General features: G+C 38.5%; 1 protein-coding gene and 1 pseudogene across 1 annotated transcript in view; both read left to right on the plus strand.

Annotated features, from left to right (window-relative positions):
• Positions 1-14,351, plus strand: part of Supt3h (SPT3 homolog, SAGA and STAGA complex component) — a 317,124-nt gene that overhangs the window by 106,313 nt on the left and 196,460 nt on the right. The gene's annotated exons all lie outside the window — the stretch shown is intronic.
• LOC115062532 lies at positions 9,983-10,151 on the plus strand (annotated as a pseudogene).

Consider the following 14,351-nt stretch of genomic DNA (forward strand, 5'->3'; position numbering starts at 1 on the left):
GGAGTAGGGGCGGGGGGAGGGTATAGGGAACTTTTGGGATAGCGTTTGAAATGTAAATAAAGAAAATATCTAATAAAAAAAGAAAAAAATACAGTGGGTTGCAGAGTGGCAAGAGAAAGAAATAGTAATAATGCTTTGTGGTCAGTGCTGCTCTGCATGATTGGCCATCAGATGCCATCTGTGATGCCCTCTCTGAGAGGAGACTTTTGGCCTCTTTCTAGGTACATAGGTAGCTCTCCGTGACTTTACACTGACCCAGAGCTCCCTCAAACCCTCCTATTCTAAGCCCTCATTGAGAAGCTGTGGCTTACAGGCATAGGTTTAGAACTATTAGAAAGAATGAAACCTTTATATTACTAAATGTGAGAGATATCAGTGATAGTAGCTCTCCACAGAACCTTGACTGTTTTGTGGTAGTTCAGAGTCAGCTCTAGTGTTCCACAGACTCTGCTAATTGAAATTCCATACTCACAGGTAGACAGTACTACAGCTAATATGTTGAAAAGCAGGTAGCGATGCCTGTAAGGCCTGTTAGCAGTTCACTGGTATTCACATTTACCAATAAATGAGTATTACATTGTGTATCTAATTGGAAAACTTAATGGTTTAGCAAACGTTGCTTTAGAGCTAAGTTTGTACTTAAAACGTCGTTCTATTTAAGTTTATATAGACATAGTATTTTCTGTAGTAGCCACAAATTTAAATATGTGTGAAGAAGTAAGAATTAAGAACATTCCTATTTTGGTAAACAGATAGTAAACTGTTTTTCTCCGAAGTCCACCAGGAATTTACCCACCATTCCTCACTCTGGGGCATTAGGAGATGGCCTTCAGTTCTTTACAAGTCTCAGCCCCAGTACTTGGAATTCCTGTTCTTTATGTGCAATGTGTTCTTCATGGATTCCCAGGAGCAGCTTCCCTGCTGATATTTGATCATGTCATTTATCTGTTGAGAATTTGGTTTCTCAAGTACTATTTGTGTGTCCTGTTGTTGGGGATTTATCTTTACTTTTTTTGTTGCTTTTGGGAATATATTTGGTTCGTATTTAATCATAAAAATGTAGAATCCCTAGCTTGAGGAAGTTCATGATCTGGCTCACTGTCAGTATAAAGCATACAAGGTGACATAGGGATGATATCCCAGCTAGTACACGTGAGGGAAATACATATAAATACATATAAGTATATATAAATACATATAAATACATATAAATACATATAAATCCTGTACTCCACTGGAACCCCGTCTTTTAACAAAAGTGACATTTTTATGAATTCATAACCAGGAAGGGACAGTTCAATGAGGTTTCTAAGTTTGATGGTGCCAACATATTTGTATTATATTATATTTTATCAATCCTGAAGTGACCTACTGTTCAAATTGGGGACATTTTGGTTTGAAAGGTTCTCTTCAGTCATAAGCCATAAAAATGCCATGGTGGTTTTGGGGTTTTGGGATAAAAATAGCCAGTACTGATTCTGTGTAGGTGTGCTTACCATATTTGTTTACATTTGCCCCGTACTGGTACTACCTTTATTTCCAGCAACTTTTTTTTTTCAAGTGTATTTATGTCTTGTTTGTGTGTAATTCTGAGCAAACAAAACTGAAGACGTGAAATGACACACAATTTACAGCATTAAATAAGTTATCCGTTTCAGGGTACGTCAGCGTTGTCGCCTGCACTGCCACAATTGATAGTTAGTGACTCAGAGCCCTGAGTGTAATGAAGACTTCTGCTGTCTTCCTCATGTTAGAGCTCATGTGTGAGTCAAATATAGATACAAATATTTCAGAAATCTAGACAGCAATAGCTAGTACATGCCTAATACTTAACACTAATAGTGCCTTGTGTGGACAGGAGATCCCTATATTTTTTCAGTTTTTATGATTTTATTTAAATATAAAATATGCTAATCATCTCTTAATTTTCTTATGTTTTTAAATTCATTATTACTTCTGTGTGTGTTCATACTTAACTATTTATAGAGCCTTCTGTGGACAGGATATCCCTATTTTCTCAATTTTTATGATTTTATTTAAATATAAAATATGCTTATGAATCATCTAATAATTTCCTTATGTTTTAAAATTCATTATTATTTCATTGTGTATTCGTATAGTGTGTGTGTTTGTGTGTGTGTTTGTGTTTTCACCATGTGTGGAGGGAGATCAGGGAACATCTTTAGGTTTAAACATTGAACCCAGGCCATCAGGCTTACCAGCCCTATCGGGTTTTCAGGTCCACGTGGGAGATTGGTGGCTCTGGTGGTTATTTGGACTGGTCTTTCCATCACAGAGCACTCTAAGCATTGTAAGATGTATGATTTGGCTTACTAGGCCCTTGTGTATTAAATCTGATGTTGAATTTTCTCTACACCCTTCAGGTACTACTGGATTTCTTCCATTTATACTTAATTTTGACATATTCATATCAAGATGACTGGTACCAGATGAAGCATCTCAGAGCTCACAAGATGTCAGACAGTTGCCATGATGTTGCATAGAAGGCAGCTCCCACTTCCTTGTGCAGTACTAAGGAAGGAAAATCTTGCTTTTGCTTTCAAGGATGTCTGAATCTTAAAATTACTTTTATCAATATTGGACTCATACTATTTTGTATACTATCTATTTTGAACAGAAAATTTAGACAAGTTATCCCATCATTCTAATGTTAATGGAAGTAGCAGCTTTGGAGCTCCTGGAGAAGGGCTAGGCCAGATGGAAATGAAAGGAATTGTAGGATCATTGTTAAGAAATATTAAATTACCCTGTTTTTTTAAAAGGCTGAGATAGGTGAGAGTACCAGGTCTCAGATTCTATTTCCTTATTTATTAGACAGAGCAGAGCTGGATTTATTCAGTAAAATGTGGGCTTTAGTTTTAAAAGATAATGCATCTTTGTATTTCATCAGGGCAGGGGCACGGCAGGGAAAGAAGAAAAGAGGAAAGAAACGGCGGCAGCATTGTGGTCTTCTGGAAGAGTTGCCAGTTTTGGGGTTTTATAGGAAAATAAAATCAAATTCAGTAGTCTGGGCGACCATGAGTTCATCACCTCTAAATTAAATGAATTAAAGAAAAAAATTAATAAACTCTACAAAATCAGAACTTGTCCAGAGCGCCTCGCAGCACAGAAGTAAGAAGACACCAAATGGGCACTTCGTAAGCGCTGATAATAGAAGCCAGGAGAGGGCACAGATGTAGCTAGATCCCCAAGAGCTTGAGTTAGAGACTGTTGTAATTATCATGTGGGTGCTGGAACTCAAACCCACATGATTCCCAGCCTGAAGAGCAGCCAGTGTGCTTAACCTCTGAGTTGTCTCTCCAGGCCACTATTGTTATAGGATCTCTATGATTGCCACAGATGCTAAATTACAAATAGTGACCTGTTGCTCTTAGAAAAATGTGTCTAAATATATGATATGTAGTTGTATGGATCTTTAATCCTAAAGACAACTAACTCTAGTAGATTATGTTTTTCTTATCTAACATCAACAACCACCTGAGATTCTGGATGGAATTGACCTTTTGAGGCTTCCCATCCAGCTAGATTCTGAGTAAAAGCCGTTTGTAGGCTACTGTGCTGCCCAGTAGGCTCTCCATGTTAGCTGCTTCTCCCCTCCAGTGACTAATTCTTACCATGAAGCAGTAGGAGGGATGAAAACTGCTTTGTGGCTGGAAGCAGAGTCAGTGTCCTGTAAGACAGACACTGTGCCCTTGAGGAGCTTGAACTTCAGTGAGGCTGAGTTCTCTGTGTGGCTCCAGAAGGGAGGGGAGATGGGCAGACCAAGGCTCTTAGAGTTTCTTTTCTGAAGAGCTAGTTAGTGATATTTATTTATTTATGTGTGTGTACATACATGGTTTTTAATGTCTGAATGTATATATATAGAGAGAGCATATAGTTATATGATTATATTTTATTATTCATGTGTGTGTACATGTGTTCATGTGCCCATGAAAATTAGCACAGTATGTCATACACTCTGGATTTGGAGTCATGGGCAATTATAAACCCCCTATCATGAGTGCTAGGGAACTGAACTCATGTCCTCTGGAACAGCAGCAAGTGGTCTTAAATGCTGGGCTTTTCAGCCTTTCTAGTTTTTTGTTTTTTTTTATTAAAATATGATTATATCATTTCTTCCTTTTCTCTTTCCTCCCTATAATGTACCCTGCCTTTTACTCTCTCAAATTTATAGTCTCTTGCCTCTTTTTAATTGTTCTCTCCCCCCCCCCCCATCTCCTCTCATACCCTAGGGACTTTTTTCTGGAGAAAACCCTTTTTCTCCCTCAGCTTTCCTTACTTCCCTGAAGTTCTTTGTTTAGGACTGCGTCCCTGTGAGATTCTCTTTGCATGTTAGTTCTGAGTCCAGTTCCTTTGTCTGAACCTAGAACTCACTGACTTAGGTAGGCTGACCGGCCCACTGTGGGGTTCCAAGGATCTGATTGTCTCTACCTCCCCATTATCAGGATTGCAGACAGGCACCACCATGCCTGGCTTTGTGGCCTAGATGATGGGGAAGTAAATCCTGGTCCTTCTGCTTTAACTGACTGAGCCATCTCCCAGTTCCTCTCCACTGAGCATTTGTGGCTTTTGTGACTTTGAACTACTGTTCTTCTGAGGACTGAGTGTCAGTGTCCTACCAAGTCCCTGGAATCGGTTTTTCCTGGGCGCAGCAACTTATCAGATTGTTGTTTGTCCCTACTGCTGAGGTGGGGAAGCTCCTGGACTTGTTGATGGCTTTCCTGGGGACTGCCTATGGAGACCTTGAGCTGGGCTTGGGGATGTGGGTTCAGACTGCAGAGCCAGTCCTCGGGGCACAGTTTGCTTCCCAGTGCTTGTCCTGTGTCCATCGCTTCTTTGCCTTTTACACTTTAATTTCTTACTCGATTTTTCCCATTGAAGCATACAAATTGTACAGATTTTTAAAAATGTCAATTCACTAAGCACTTCAGGCAGTTAGGAAACACCATAATTCACTTACATATAAAAATGTTTTTACCAGCTAAAACAATATTTTCAGTTTCAGGTTTTGCTTCGCTTGCAGAATCTATATGTGTTATACTTGCTCGTTTTCATGGAAAAATCTTTGTATCTCCACACTTGAGCCATAGTGCTTATATTTTTGGTCCTCTAATTTTAGACTGCTCCCAAGAAATCACTCGTTCATACATTTGCTACATTTTCTTTTGAACCCCAAAGCTGTACTGTTGTTCTGCTCTCCCAGAGTTTGCTGTAGATCACTTGGTAGAACTCCTTGAATATTCCAGAAACTTTTAATTGCTGCCTTTGGAGTCTTGCTTCTTATTAGTAACTTTTAGTGTAAACTGTGTTCTAGTTTAATTGATAAGAATATAAATGAGCCATACCTCAGCCTGCCAAATGACTGTTTAATTGAAACATACTAGTGTTATTATAAATGACCTTGACTTTAATCACTGGATTAATATGTTATTAGTATACCATGACTTATGGCCCCCTTGGGATCTTCTTTCTAGACAGTATATTAAAGTTCTGTTTTCCTTCTCAGACAACTATGCCATAATTGATTATTTTAGACCTAGACTTGTTTGGTGTTGAGATTGGGACCCTGACCCCTTCTGGATGGGCAGATGTAATAGCACCATCTCAATCTACTTTCAAGAGAAAAGATGGGCTGATTATTGCCTTCCTGATAGTGTTCTCTAATGATCAAATTGAAATGTGCTAATATTTGACTTATACAATTAATTAAAATAATTTGAGATCAAGACCAACCAACAACAACAAAGAAAATGTAACGAGATCCTAACTATATCTGAGCCTCAGTGTTCACAGAAAAGAAAGTGTTTCAAAGTTATAAGCATTTTTTATTTATTTATCTTTGAGACAAGTGTTTATATAGCCCATACTTTCCCTGAACTTACTATATAGCCAATGATGGCATTGAAGGATTACAGGCCTTATATTACCCTGTTCAGTTTTATGGGGAACTAGGAATTGGACTCAGGGTTCCATTCACATTGCCACACACTTTAAATATTGAACTGCATCCCCAGCCATTTTTCTTTATTATTTGAGGCAAGGTCTGATATATCCCAGGTTTGTCTTGAGCTCCTTCTGAAACAGAAACTGATTTTGAGCTTCTGATCCTCTTGCCTCCACCACTCAAATGCTAGCATCACTGGCATGTCCCACACATTTGGTGTGTTCACTGCTAGTGACCTAGGGCAGATCTTAATAGACGAGCCTCATTCCTAGCCCTATAGTTTTAAATTTATGATCAAGCCATGTAGAAACTATACATTTTAGCCTCTTTAAGAGATAGGATCTCAGGGCTGGAGATGTGGTTCAGCTGTAAAGACTACTTCCTGTTCACCCAGAGCATCTGAGTTTGGTTCTTAGGCCCCACACTGGGCATCTCACAACTGCCTTTAACTAGCTCTGGGGATCCAAAACAATTATTTCTCTCTCTCTCTCTCTCTCTCTCTCTCTCTCTCTCTCTCTCTCTCTCTCTCCCCACCACACACACACACACACACACACAAACCCCACAAATTTTAGAAAAAGCGAGAGAGAAACTCTCCCTGATTATAAACTATGTAGGTAAATTTTGAATTATAACCCAAACTGCATGGCTCTGGCTGATATTCATAATCCCAGCCTTGCAGAAAGCTTTTTGTTTAAATGTTGGTTGAGGCTATGATAGCATCACAAGTTCAGACCACATACATGTCAATAGCTCCTTTCCTGGAGTGATGTTTTCCATCTGTGCCTCAGGTCCTAGCACTGTGACTTTGGAGGAGTTAAATAGTTTAGAACTGTGACTTTGTGAGATATTGCCGAACAGGTTCTTACAGATGTGTCCAGTTATCATCTCTTATTTCTGGAGAGGTGGACTCAGTTTGTCTCTCCTCATTATTGCCATAACACCATAAGAAAATGGTCCCCCTGCTGCTATTCAGTGCAGCTTGATCAAATCTTGCCAGTGGTATAGCACTCTGTCCTTGCATGGTCAGGGCCTGGTCCCTTGTAAATGTGACTGGAGTATGAAGCAGCTTGTCTCTTCAGTAGGACTGAGAATATGTGAAGTGGAGAAGGGCAGGACTCCACCTTTATTTTGACACATTTCCCCATGGAGTTTGGAATACACCAAGTAGTGTTGGATAATCAGTCACAATAAAGGGTTTATTCTGACCTTTTAGTTTGAGTATATTTATCCTCCTTCCTTTGTACTTCCTTCATGAGCAAAATTGAATAACTAGCAAGGACTGTCTTCTGCAGAGTAATTTGAAGTAAGGTGTCTGATGTCATTTTCTCATTATCTCAATAGATAAGCAAGCTTGTGTATTGTGGCACATGTTCACATTAGGATCTGACCCATGGTTCTGTGCTTTCATAATAATGAATTACAAGGGAGTTGCTGTGGTGGGTAATAGAAATATTTCTGGATGTTATTTCTGTACCATCGCACTACGCTGAACAAGGAAGCTCCTGTAGGCTACTACATGCATTGCACTAAGATCCCGGAGATGGGATCTCTAGACCGGTATCATTCTGCATAGTTGCCATGTCTTCTGAGGTGTCTGTGGTCAAGCTGAGGTTTATAAAGTGGCTGCAAACTAGCATTTCTTATCCTGGGTCCCAAGAGTCAGTTTTATAGACAGAGCCAATGCTTCCCAGAGACACTATACTTTGTCAAGTCAAATATCCTATTGTAGAGGCAGCAGAGTTCTGTATAGATTAAAGTTAGGAAAAGATGACTTCATTAGGCCTTTGAGTTGCAAAGCAGTTATAATAGATAGCTTTGAGTAATTTAGAAATACACATTTTAGGATGCCGATTGTGATACAGAGTCAAGATTTTCAACATCGGCTGTTTTTCAAGAACAATTGAGTTGTAGTCTCCTGTCTGGGGCTCAGGTTCTCCTGTGTCTTTAGGTAGGGGCTTTTAATTTGCACTGGGGGTGACAGACTGAAGAAAACCAGGAGTTAGCATATCCTATGCAAAATAGTAATTAGATTTTTGGAAATCTGTTTTAAGTGAGAGCCTTGTAGAGTAACAGAGCATTTCAAAATTGATTGTGCATTGTTGGCATGCCTTTCCAAGCATTAGGACATCATTGAAGTCTTTACAGTGTAATGAATAGGAAGATTGGGTTGGAGTTGTCATCTGGATGGTAAAAAGACAAGACATCAGACTCCTAACAGTACTTTTCATTTGAAAAGCTGCTTTCGCCTGATACTTGGATGGCATAGGGAATTCATTTCACTTCTGTTAAGTTATTTGCACTTTTGTGATCAAATCTACAGAGATCAGTTATGAATGGCATTGCCAAATTCTTGTTTGTTTGTATATGAAAATGTGTATGTGTGTTTGTGTGGGTCTCCATGCATGTCTGTTACATTCATGAGAAAGCCAGAGCAAACTAACCTGAGGTGTTTTCCTCAGCAGCTGTCCACCTTGTTTTTGAGATAGGATCTCTCATTGGCTCAGCTGTCCACCTTGTTTTTGAGATAGGATCTCTCATTGGCTCAGCTGTCCACCTTGTTTTTGAGGTAGGGTTTCCCATTGGCTCAGAGCTAGCCAAGTAGGCATGGTTAGACCAGGTGCCCAAACAACCAGCCCCGGGATCTGCCCATCTTTGCCACCCTAGCATTACTAGTACAAGTACAGGCCACTCTACTCAGAAAACTCAGGTCCTTGTGCTTTTAAAGCAAACATGTTGATGGCTGTTACATTCTTTAAATATTAAAAAAAACACATTTTTAACTAGATTATCTAAATTAGCATTATTTTTCACTGGAAACATGAGAATAATGCCATTAATTTTAGAATTTATTTTAAAAAGCTAAATTATAAAACACTATAAAGTAGTGCCCTTAGAGATTGTTATAAAATTATACTTGTCAAAAATAAAGAAAACTAATAGCTCTTTTCATCATTCTAATTATACACACAAACACACAGACACACACATGAAAAGACAAGCCTTTTTAAATATATGTTTCCTCATGTTTTTAATTCCTATAACATGATTAGAGTATTAAAATCTTTTTTGTTGTTGTTTTGTACTGATGAAAATCATTACTATTTTCCTACCAAAGCAGATATCGACACGTAGATATATTTATAAGTATAAACCCAGAGATACTATTTTTTCCTGGTTTCTTTTCAGTCCCCTGTTTGGTCTGGTTTTCAGGGACTATCTGGCTGTGTAGCCCAGGGTAGTCATGAACTTGAGGATTCTCTTGTGGTCTCATCCTTCCTCTGCCTGCTGTGCTGGGATTTCAATCGTGCACCACCACCATGAGTTATAGAACCTTTTGAAGTCACACTCAACCATGTAAGCATTAGAGCAACAAAAGAAACAGAATGTTGTGAAGCTCATGATCTTGACCCTGTCTCTTTAAATGGAGTGGTAAGGTATTCTAAGAAGTGTTTGCATTGAGCCTTTCACCATTCTAGAACTCAGGAAGGACACACCGTTTTGTTAGTTAAAAAACACTATACAAATGTTGAGGATGTCTGTGTGCTATTAGGGTATTGAAAGCATTTGTCATCCTGTGATAAGAACAAAACCAGGTGTCTCTGTTCTGTGGCTTAGGATGTGGGTTTCTTTGGTTCTGCTAGTCTTAGACAATGAGGAAAACAAGTTATGTATGCAAATAGTGTGGACTATATTTTTAAACCTTTGTGTGTCTTAGAAGCATTTGTCCTGGGATCTCTTATATTAAAGTGTTGATAATTCTCTGAATTATATAGTCATAAGGATGACTTACCAATACCTTCCATAAGCATTTAAAAGCATTATTTAAAAATATATATTTTAAAATCTAATCTAGATTTTTCTTAATTGTATATTGTCTTTATATTTGAAATATTTCATAATATCACATATAAACATTAATTTGTGAAGTTCAACATATGTGTTCTTTTATCCTTGTTCATTTGAATGTCAGATAAATCATTTGCTGTAAAATGTGTATTTTAGAACTGGGCATTTATCGCTTCTCGGCCTTTTGGCTAAGATCAAGTGTAGAACTGGGCATTTGACGTACTCCATGGACAGAATGCTCAGTTATGTGTAGTATTCATTAGGAATGGTTCCTAACAGCCACCATACAGCCATTGCTGTAGTCCTCAGGCTTCTTCCCTGAGCACTGTGACCTAAAATATCACTCTTCTTAACCCCTTTCCTGTGATTCATTTTTAAAACATCTCAACTAATTGTTAATAATGTAAAAACTGAATTTTCTATCTTTATGAGAAAACTTGACCGTTTTTATATATGTGTAGAATTTGGAAGGAACCACCTTAGTCATACATTCTAGTATTCCCAGTAAGGTTCTCTTATTTTAGCTTCTGTATTTTTTTAGTTTTGGTGTGTTATCCTTTTCAGACTCACTGATTTGTATTTTGAAAATGCCTTGTCTTCTAGTCTCCAAATCTAGCTCAAACGCTACCGTTTCCTTAGAAAAAAATGACAGTCCGTAAACCAGGGACTCAGGCATGCTATCTCTCTTTAAAAATATATTATCTTATTCTTATTTGTTGGGGGTGGTGTCAGGTCATGTGCATAGCAGTGCAGGTATACAAGGAGGGCAGAAGAGTGTGTTGGACCCCCCAGAACTAGAGTTGAAGGAGCATGTGAACTGTCTAATGTAGGTGTTTGGGACTGAAGTTGGGTCCTTTGAAGAGCACAGAATGTGATGTTAACCTCTGACCTCTCCCTGGGTCCCAAAGTTACCAAATACGTTCCTTAAATTTTTCTTCTTCTTCTTCTTCTTCTTCTTCTTCTTCTTCTTCTTCTTCTTCTTCTTCTTCTTCTTCTTCTTCTTCTTCTTCTTTTTTGTTTGTTTTGTTTCGTTTTAAGAGTGTTTTCTATGTATCATTACCAGGCCTAGAACTGGCATCTTAGATCAGCTGGCCTTGAATGCATAGAGATCTTCCTACCTCTGCCTTCTGAGTGCTAGGCTTAAAGGTGTGGCCCACCCTGCCCATTTGTAGTTATTTTATTTTTAAAGTAACGTTCACTAAGCATTATAATTTAAGTGTTTTGTTTCTAAAAGTTTTACAATCTTCGGAACATGAATACTTAGTGCATGTATATTTTGCAGTGCTAGGATTGAATCCCCAGGACTTATAAAAATACTAGGAAGTTACAAATAAGGATGACCCCAATAGTAAATAAAATTTAGATGAGTGAATGGATGATCCAGATATGAAATGACCTATGTTTTGATACAGATAAAACAACATATTCTTCTGAAGGCTTTTCTTCATTTTAATTAGTTGTGAATTGCAAAGAAACTGCATCCTCAGACAAAAATCTTCTATTTTAAATAGACTCACAATTCTTTCTGTTTGGGTGAGAGGCAGCATGGCTGTATAAAATAATTTGATTGACAGCTGTTACTAAGACCTTGATATGACCATTCTAGTAATTGTAACTAACAATTCCCTTTACCTCTTACCTTAAAAAGTTTTGGTTAACTTTTATGTTTATACTTTCATATGAGAGAACACTTAAAAGATAGGATTCAATTTAGAAAAGCAAGTAAATACTGTAAGACAACTGGGATAGATAACCTTTATATCTGTTCTTTTCCCTTACTGTCTTGTTGAAGTAAAATTGTTATTCTAAGATGCCTATAATATGAAGATAAAACCATATTTTCTTGGCTTTTAAATTATGTGAAAGATAATGTTTTTTCACATCCTGTCAGCAAAAACTAAGTCAATGCAGAATATATAAAGGATTTTACACGGGTATATATTCAAGTACTTTTTATGAGGTGATTGGAGTTAACTCATGACCATGAGACACTTTGTAAGCGAATGTTTCTTTATTGTTGCTATTCACCTCCTCCTTAAGAGACGCACTCATTCAAACTCCGGATTGAATTATTGCTCATTGTTGGAATACACTCAGAGCGGCAGGTCTGTGGTGTTCTCTTCACAAGTTTGGTCAGCAGAAAGAAGTGTCTGCACTTGTGAGGCTTCCCTAGGCATTGACGTGTGCGCCTGCCGTCTTACCTAGGAATAAAAGTACAAGGAAAGAATAGGATAGAAACTAGGGTTTTCAATGTGATAACCAAGAAGAGGCCATTCTGAAGGGACAATTGGAAGGGAAATTTGGATGAAATTATGCAATCTCTAGGGAAAGAGCAATCTCCATCTACTTTTTATACTCCATAGGAAGTATAAAAAACGTCTAGATGGGAGTGTTTAGTGTGTTTTCAGAGCAGCAGGGAAGTTGATAGTTTAAGGACTACTGTAGATGAAGACACAAGCTAGCTCTTGTTGGCCATAGAAATCATGGTTTTATTTAAATGTATAAAATTTTCATGGATTGACAGGGTCTTGCTGTGTAGTGCAGGCTGGCAAGGAGCTCATTGATCTTTCTGCCTCCTGACTGTTGGGGAATACAAGTGTGTATTACCATACCTAACTAAATTATATGTTTTCCTTATTGGAGTATATAGGTGAGGAGACTCACGAGGGCAGAGATGCATATAGATGCATATAGGGGGATAGGAGATAAGGCGTGGCAATGGTAGCCCTTGTCAGAGGTGATGGTCTTTTGGATTAGGGCATTAGTAGGTTGAGGGGTTTCTGAGCAATTCCAGAATTATAATTTTGTAGGAGGGCAGAGCTAACACTAGAATCCAGAACCTTATATATGTTAGGCAAGAAGTTTTCTAGTGAGCTATGCCCCCAGCTCATCAATTCTGGGGACCTTTTCAAGGTAGTTGAATATTTACTGATGGGTCCAATATAGAACACAAGCAAAATAAAGAATTTAGAGATAATTCTGAGGCCTTAATTCTGGAGAATTGGATGAATGATAGTGCCAGTAATATCGGATATCCATATGATATAATCGTGCCAAAAAGATGTTCTAATAACTAAAATTCAGAAGAGGAAATTTGGGTTTGGGCTTTGTATGCATTCTTTTTGTTATGCTAACTTAGCAATTGGATAAGAAAGTCTGCCCTGCTTCAGGGACATGCCCTACTTCAGGGACATGTGGTAGAAGCTAGGGAGACCACTTATCCATAGAGGTGTGTATTTGTATAACAGAAGTTAGTCTGAGCCCTGAATCACTTGGAGTGAGTTATTTCCCGAAATGAAGGAAACAACCACAGAATGTGAGATGTTGCTGCCATGAAGATCAAGAGAATCCAATAGAAGGTGGTGTCCCAGATGCCACCAGAAGTGTTTCATGTTGAAGGCTGGACAGATTGCTGCATCATTAAAGGCCGAGTTTGCTCTCTAGAACCCATTTTTAAAATGATGGAGTAAGCTTATATGGCAGCACTGGGAAAGCAAGAGAGAGCTTCCTGGGGCTTCCAAGCCAGCTGACTTGCCTGCCTTAGCCTACTTAGCCTGCTTGACCAGTTCCAGGCCAATGAGAGACCCTGAATCAAAGAAAGGATAGCAAATACAGTGGAACAAAATCTGAGGCTATCCTCTGTCCTCCACATGCGTGCATGAGTATACTTGACTGCATCCACACATAATTTCTTCTGTTTTTTAAAAACCTCATTGTTAAAAAACCTCATTGTTTCATGAAGCTACCAGCCTTAAGGTCTGAATTAGGCATTTGTTTGCTTCACTCTCATATGTAACAGTGTAGTTTATGTTTATTGATCTTTGCATAATCTTAGCATTTCCAAGAATGTAAACTTCCTGATTATTTTAAGTGCATATAATTTAAAACTGCTTTGGTTAATATGAATACAATATAATATGTGAGCTCTCCATCACCTGTTTCTGTACATAGAATGCTTTCTAATGAATGGAAGTAGAGAATAGATCAGTTTTCAACAGTAATTAGTGCTCTTCTAGAGGACCTAGGTTTGGTTCCCAGCACCATTGTCAGATGGCCCTCAGACATCTATCTCTAACCCCAGGGGTTCTGATTCCCTCTTCTGGCCCCAATGGGCACCTGTACTTGCATATATACTCACCAACCTACACACACACACACACACACACACACACACACACACACACACACACACACACACCTTTTTATAAAATAAATTTGTATGAATACAGAAATGGGTCACTGGTGTAAGAGTACTGGCTGCTTTTCCAGAGGACCTGAGTTTTTCTTAGCACTCCCATGACAGCTAACTGCATGTAATTCTAGTTCTCAGGGCTCCTATACCCTTCTCTGTCTTCCATGGACATCTGACACACAAGCAGTGCACATATATGCAGACAAACAGAAAGTCGAAGTTGGATTTTTAGAGGAATGGTTATGTTGCTGTGTCCTGGTCCATTTTTGAAATATTAAATGTATCTGGATCACCTAAGTGAACCAAGCAAGATGATACAAAGTGGGAATACCTAATGGGTGCAGC

This window comes from Mus pahari, chromosome 18, assembly GCF_900095145.1.
Source record: "Mus pahari chromosome 18, PAHARI_EIJ_v1.1, whole genome shotgun sequence".
Lineage (NCBI taxonomy): Eukaryota > Metazoa > Chordata > Mammalia > Rodentia > Muridae > Mus > Mus pahari.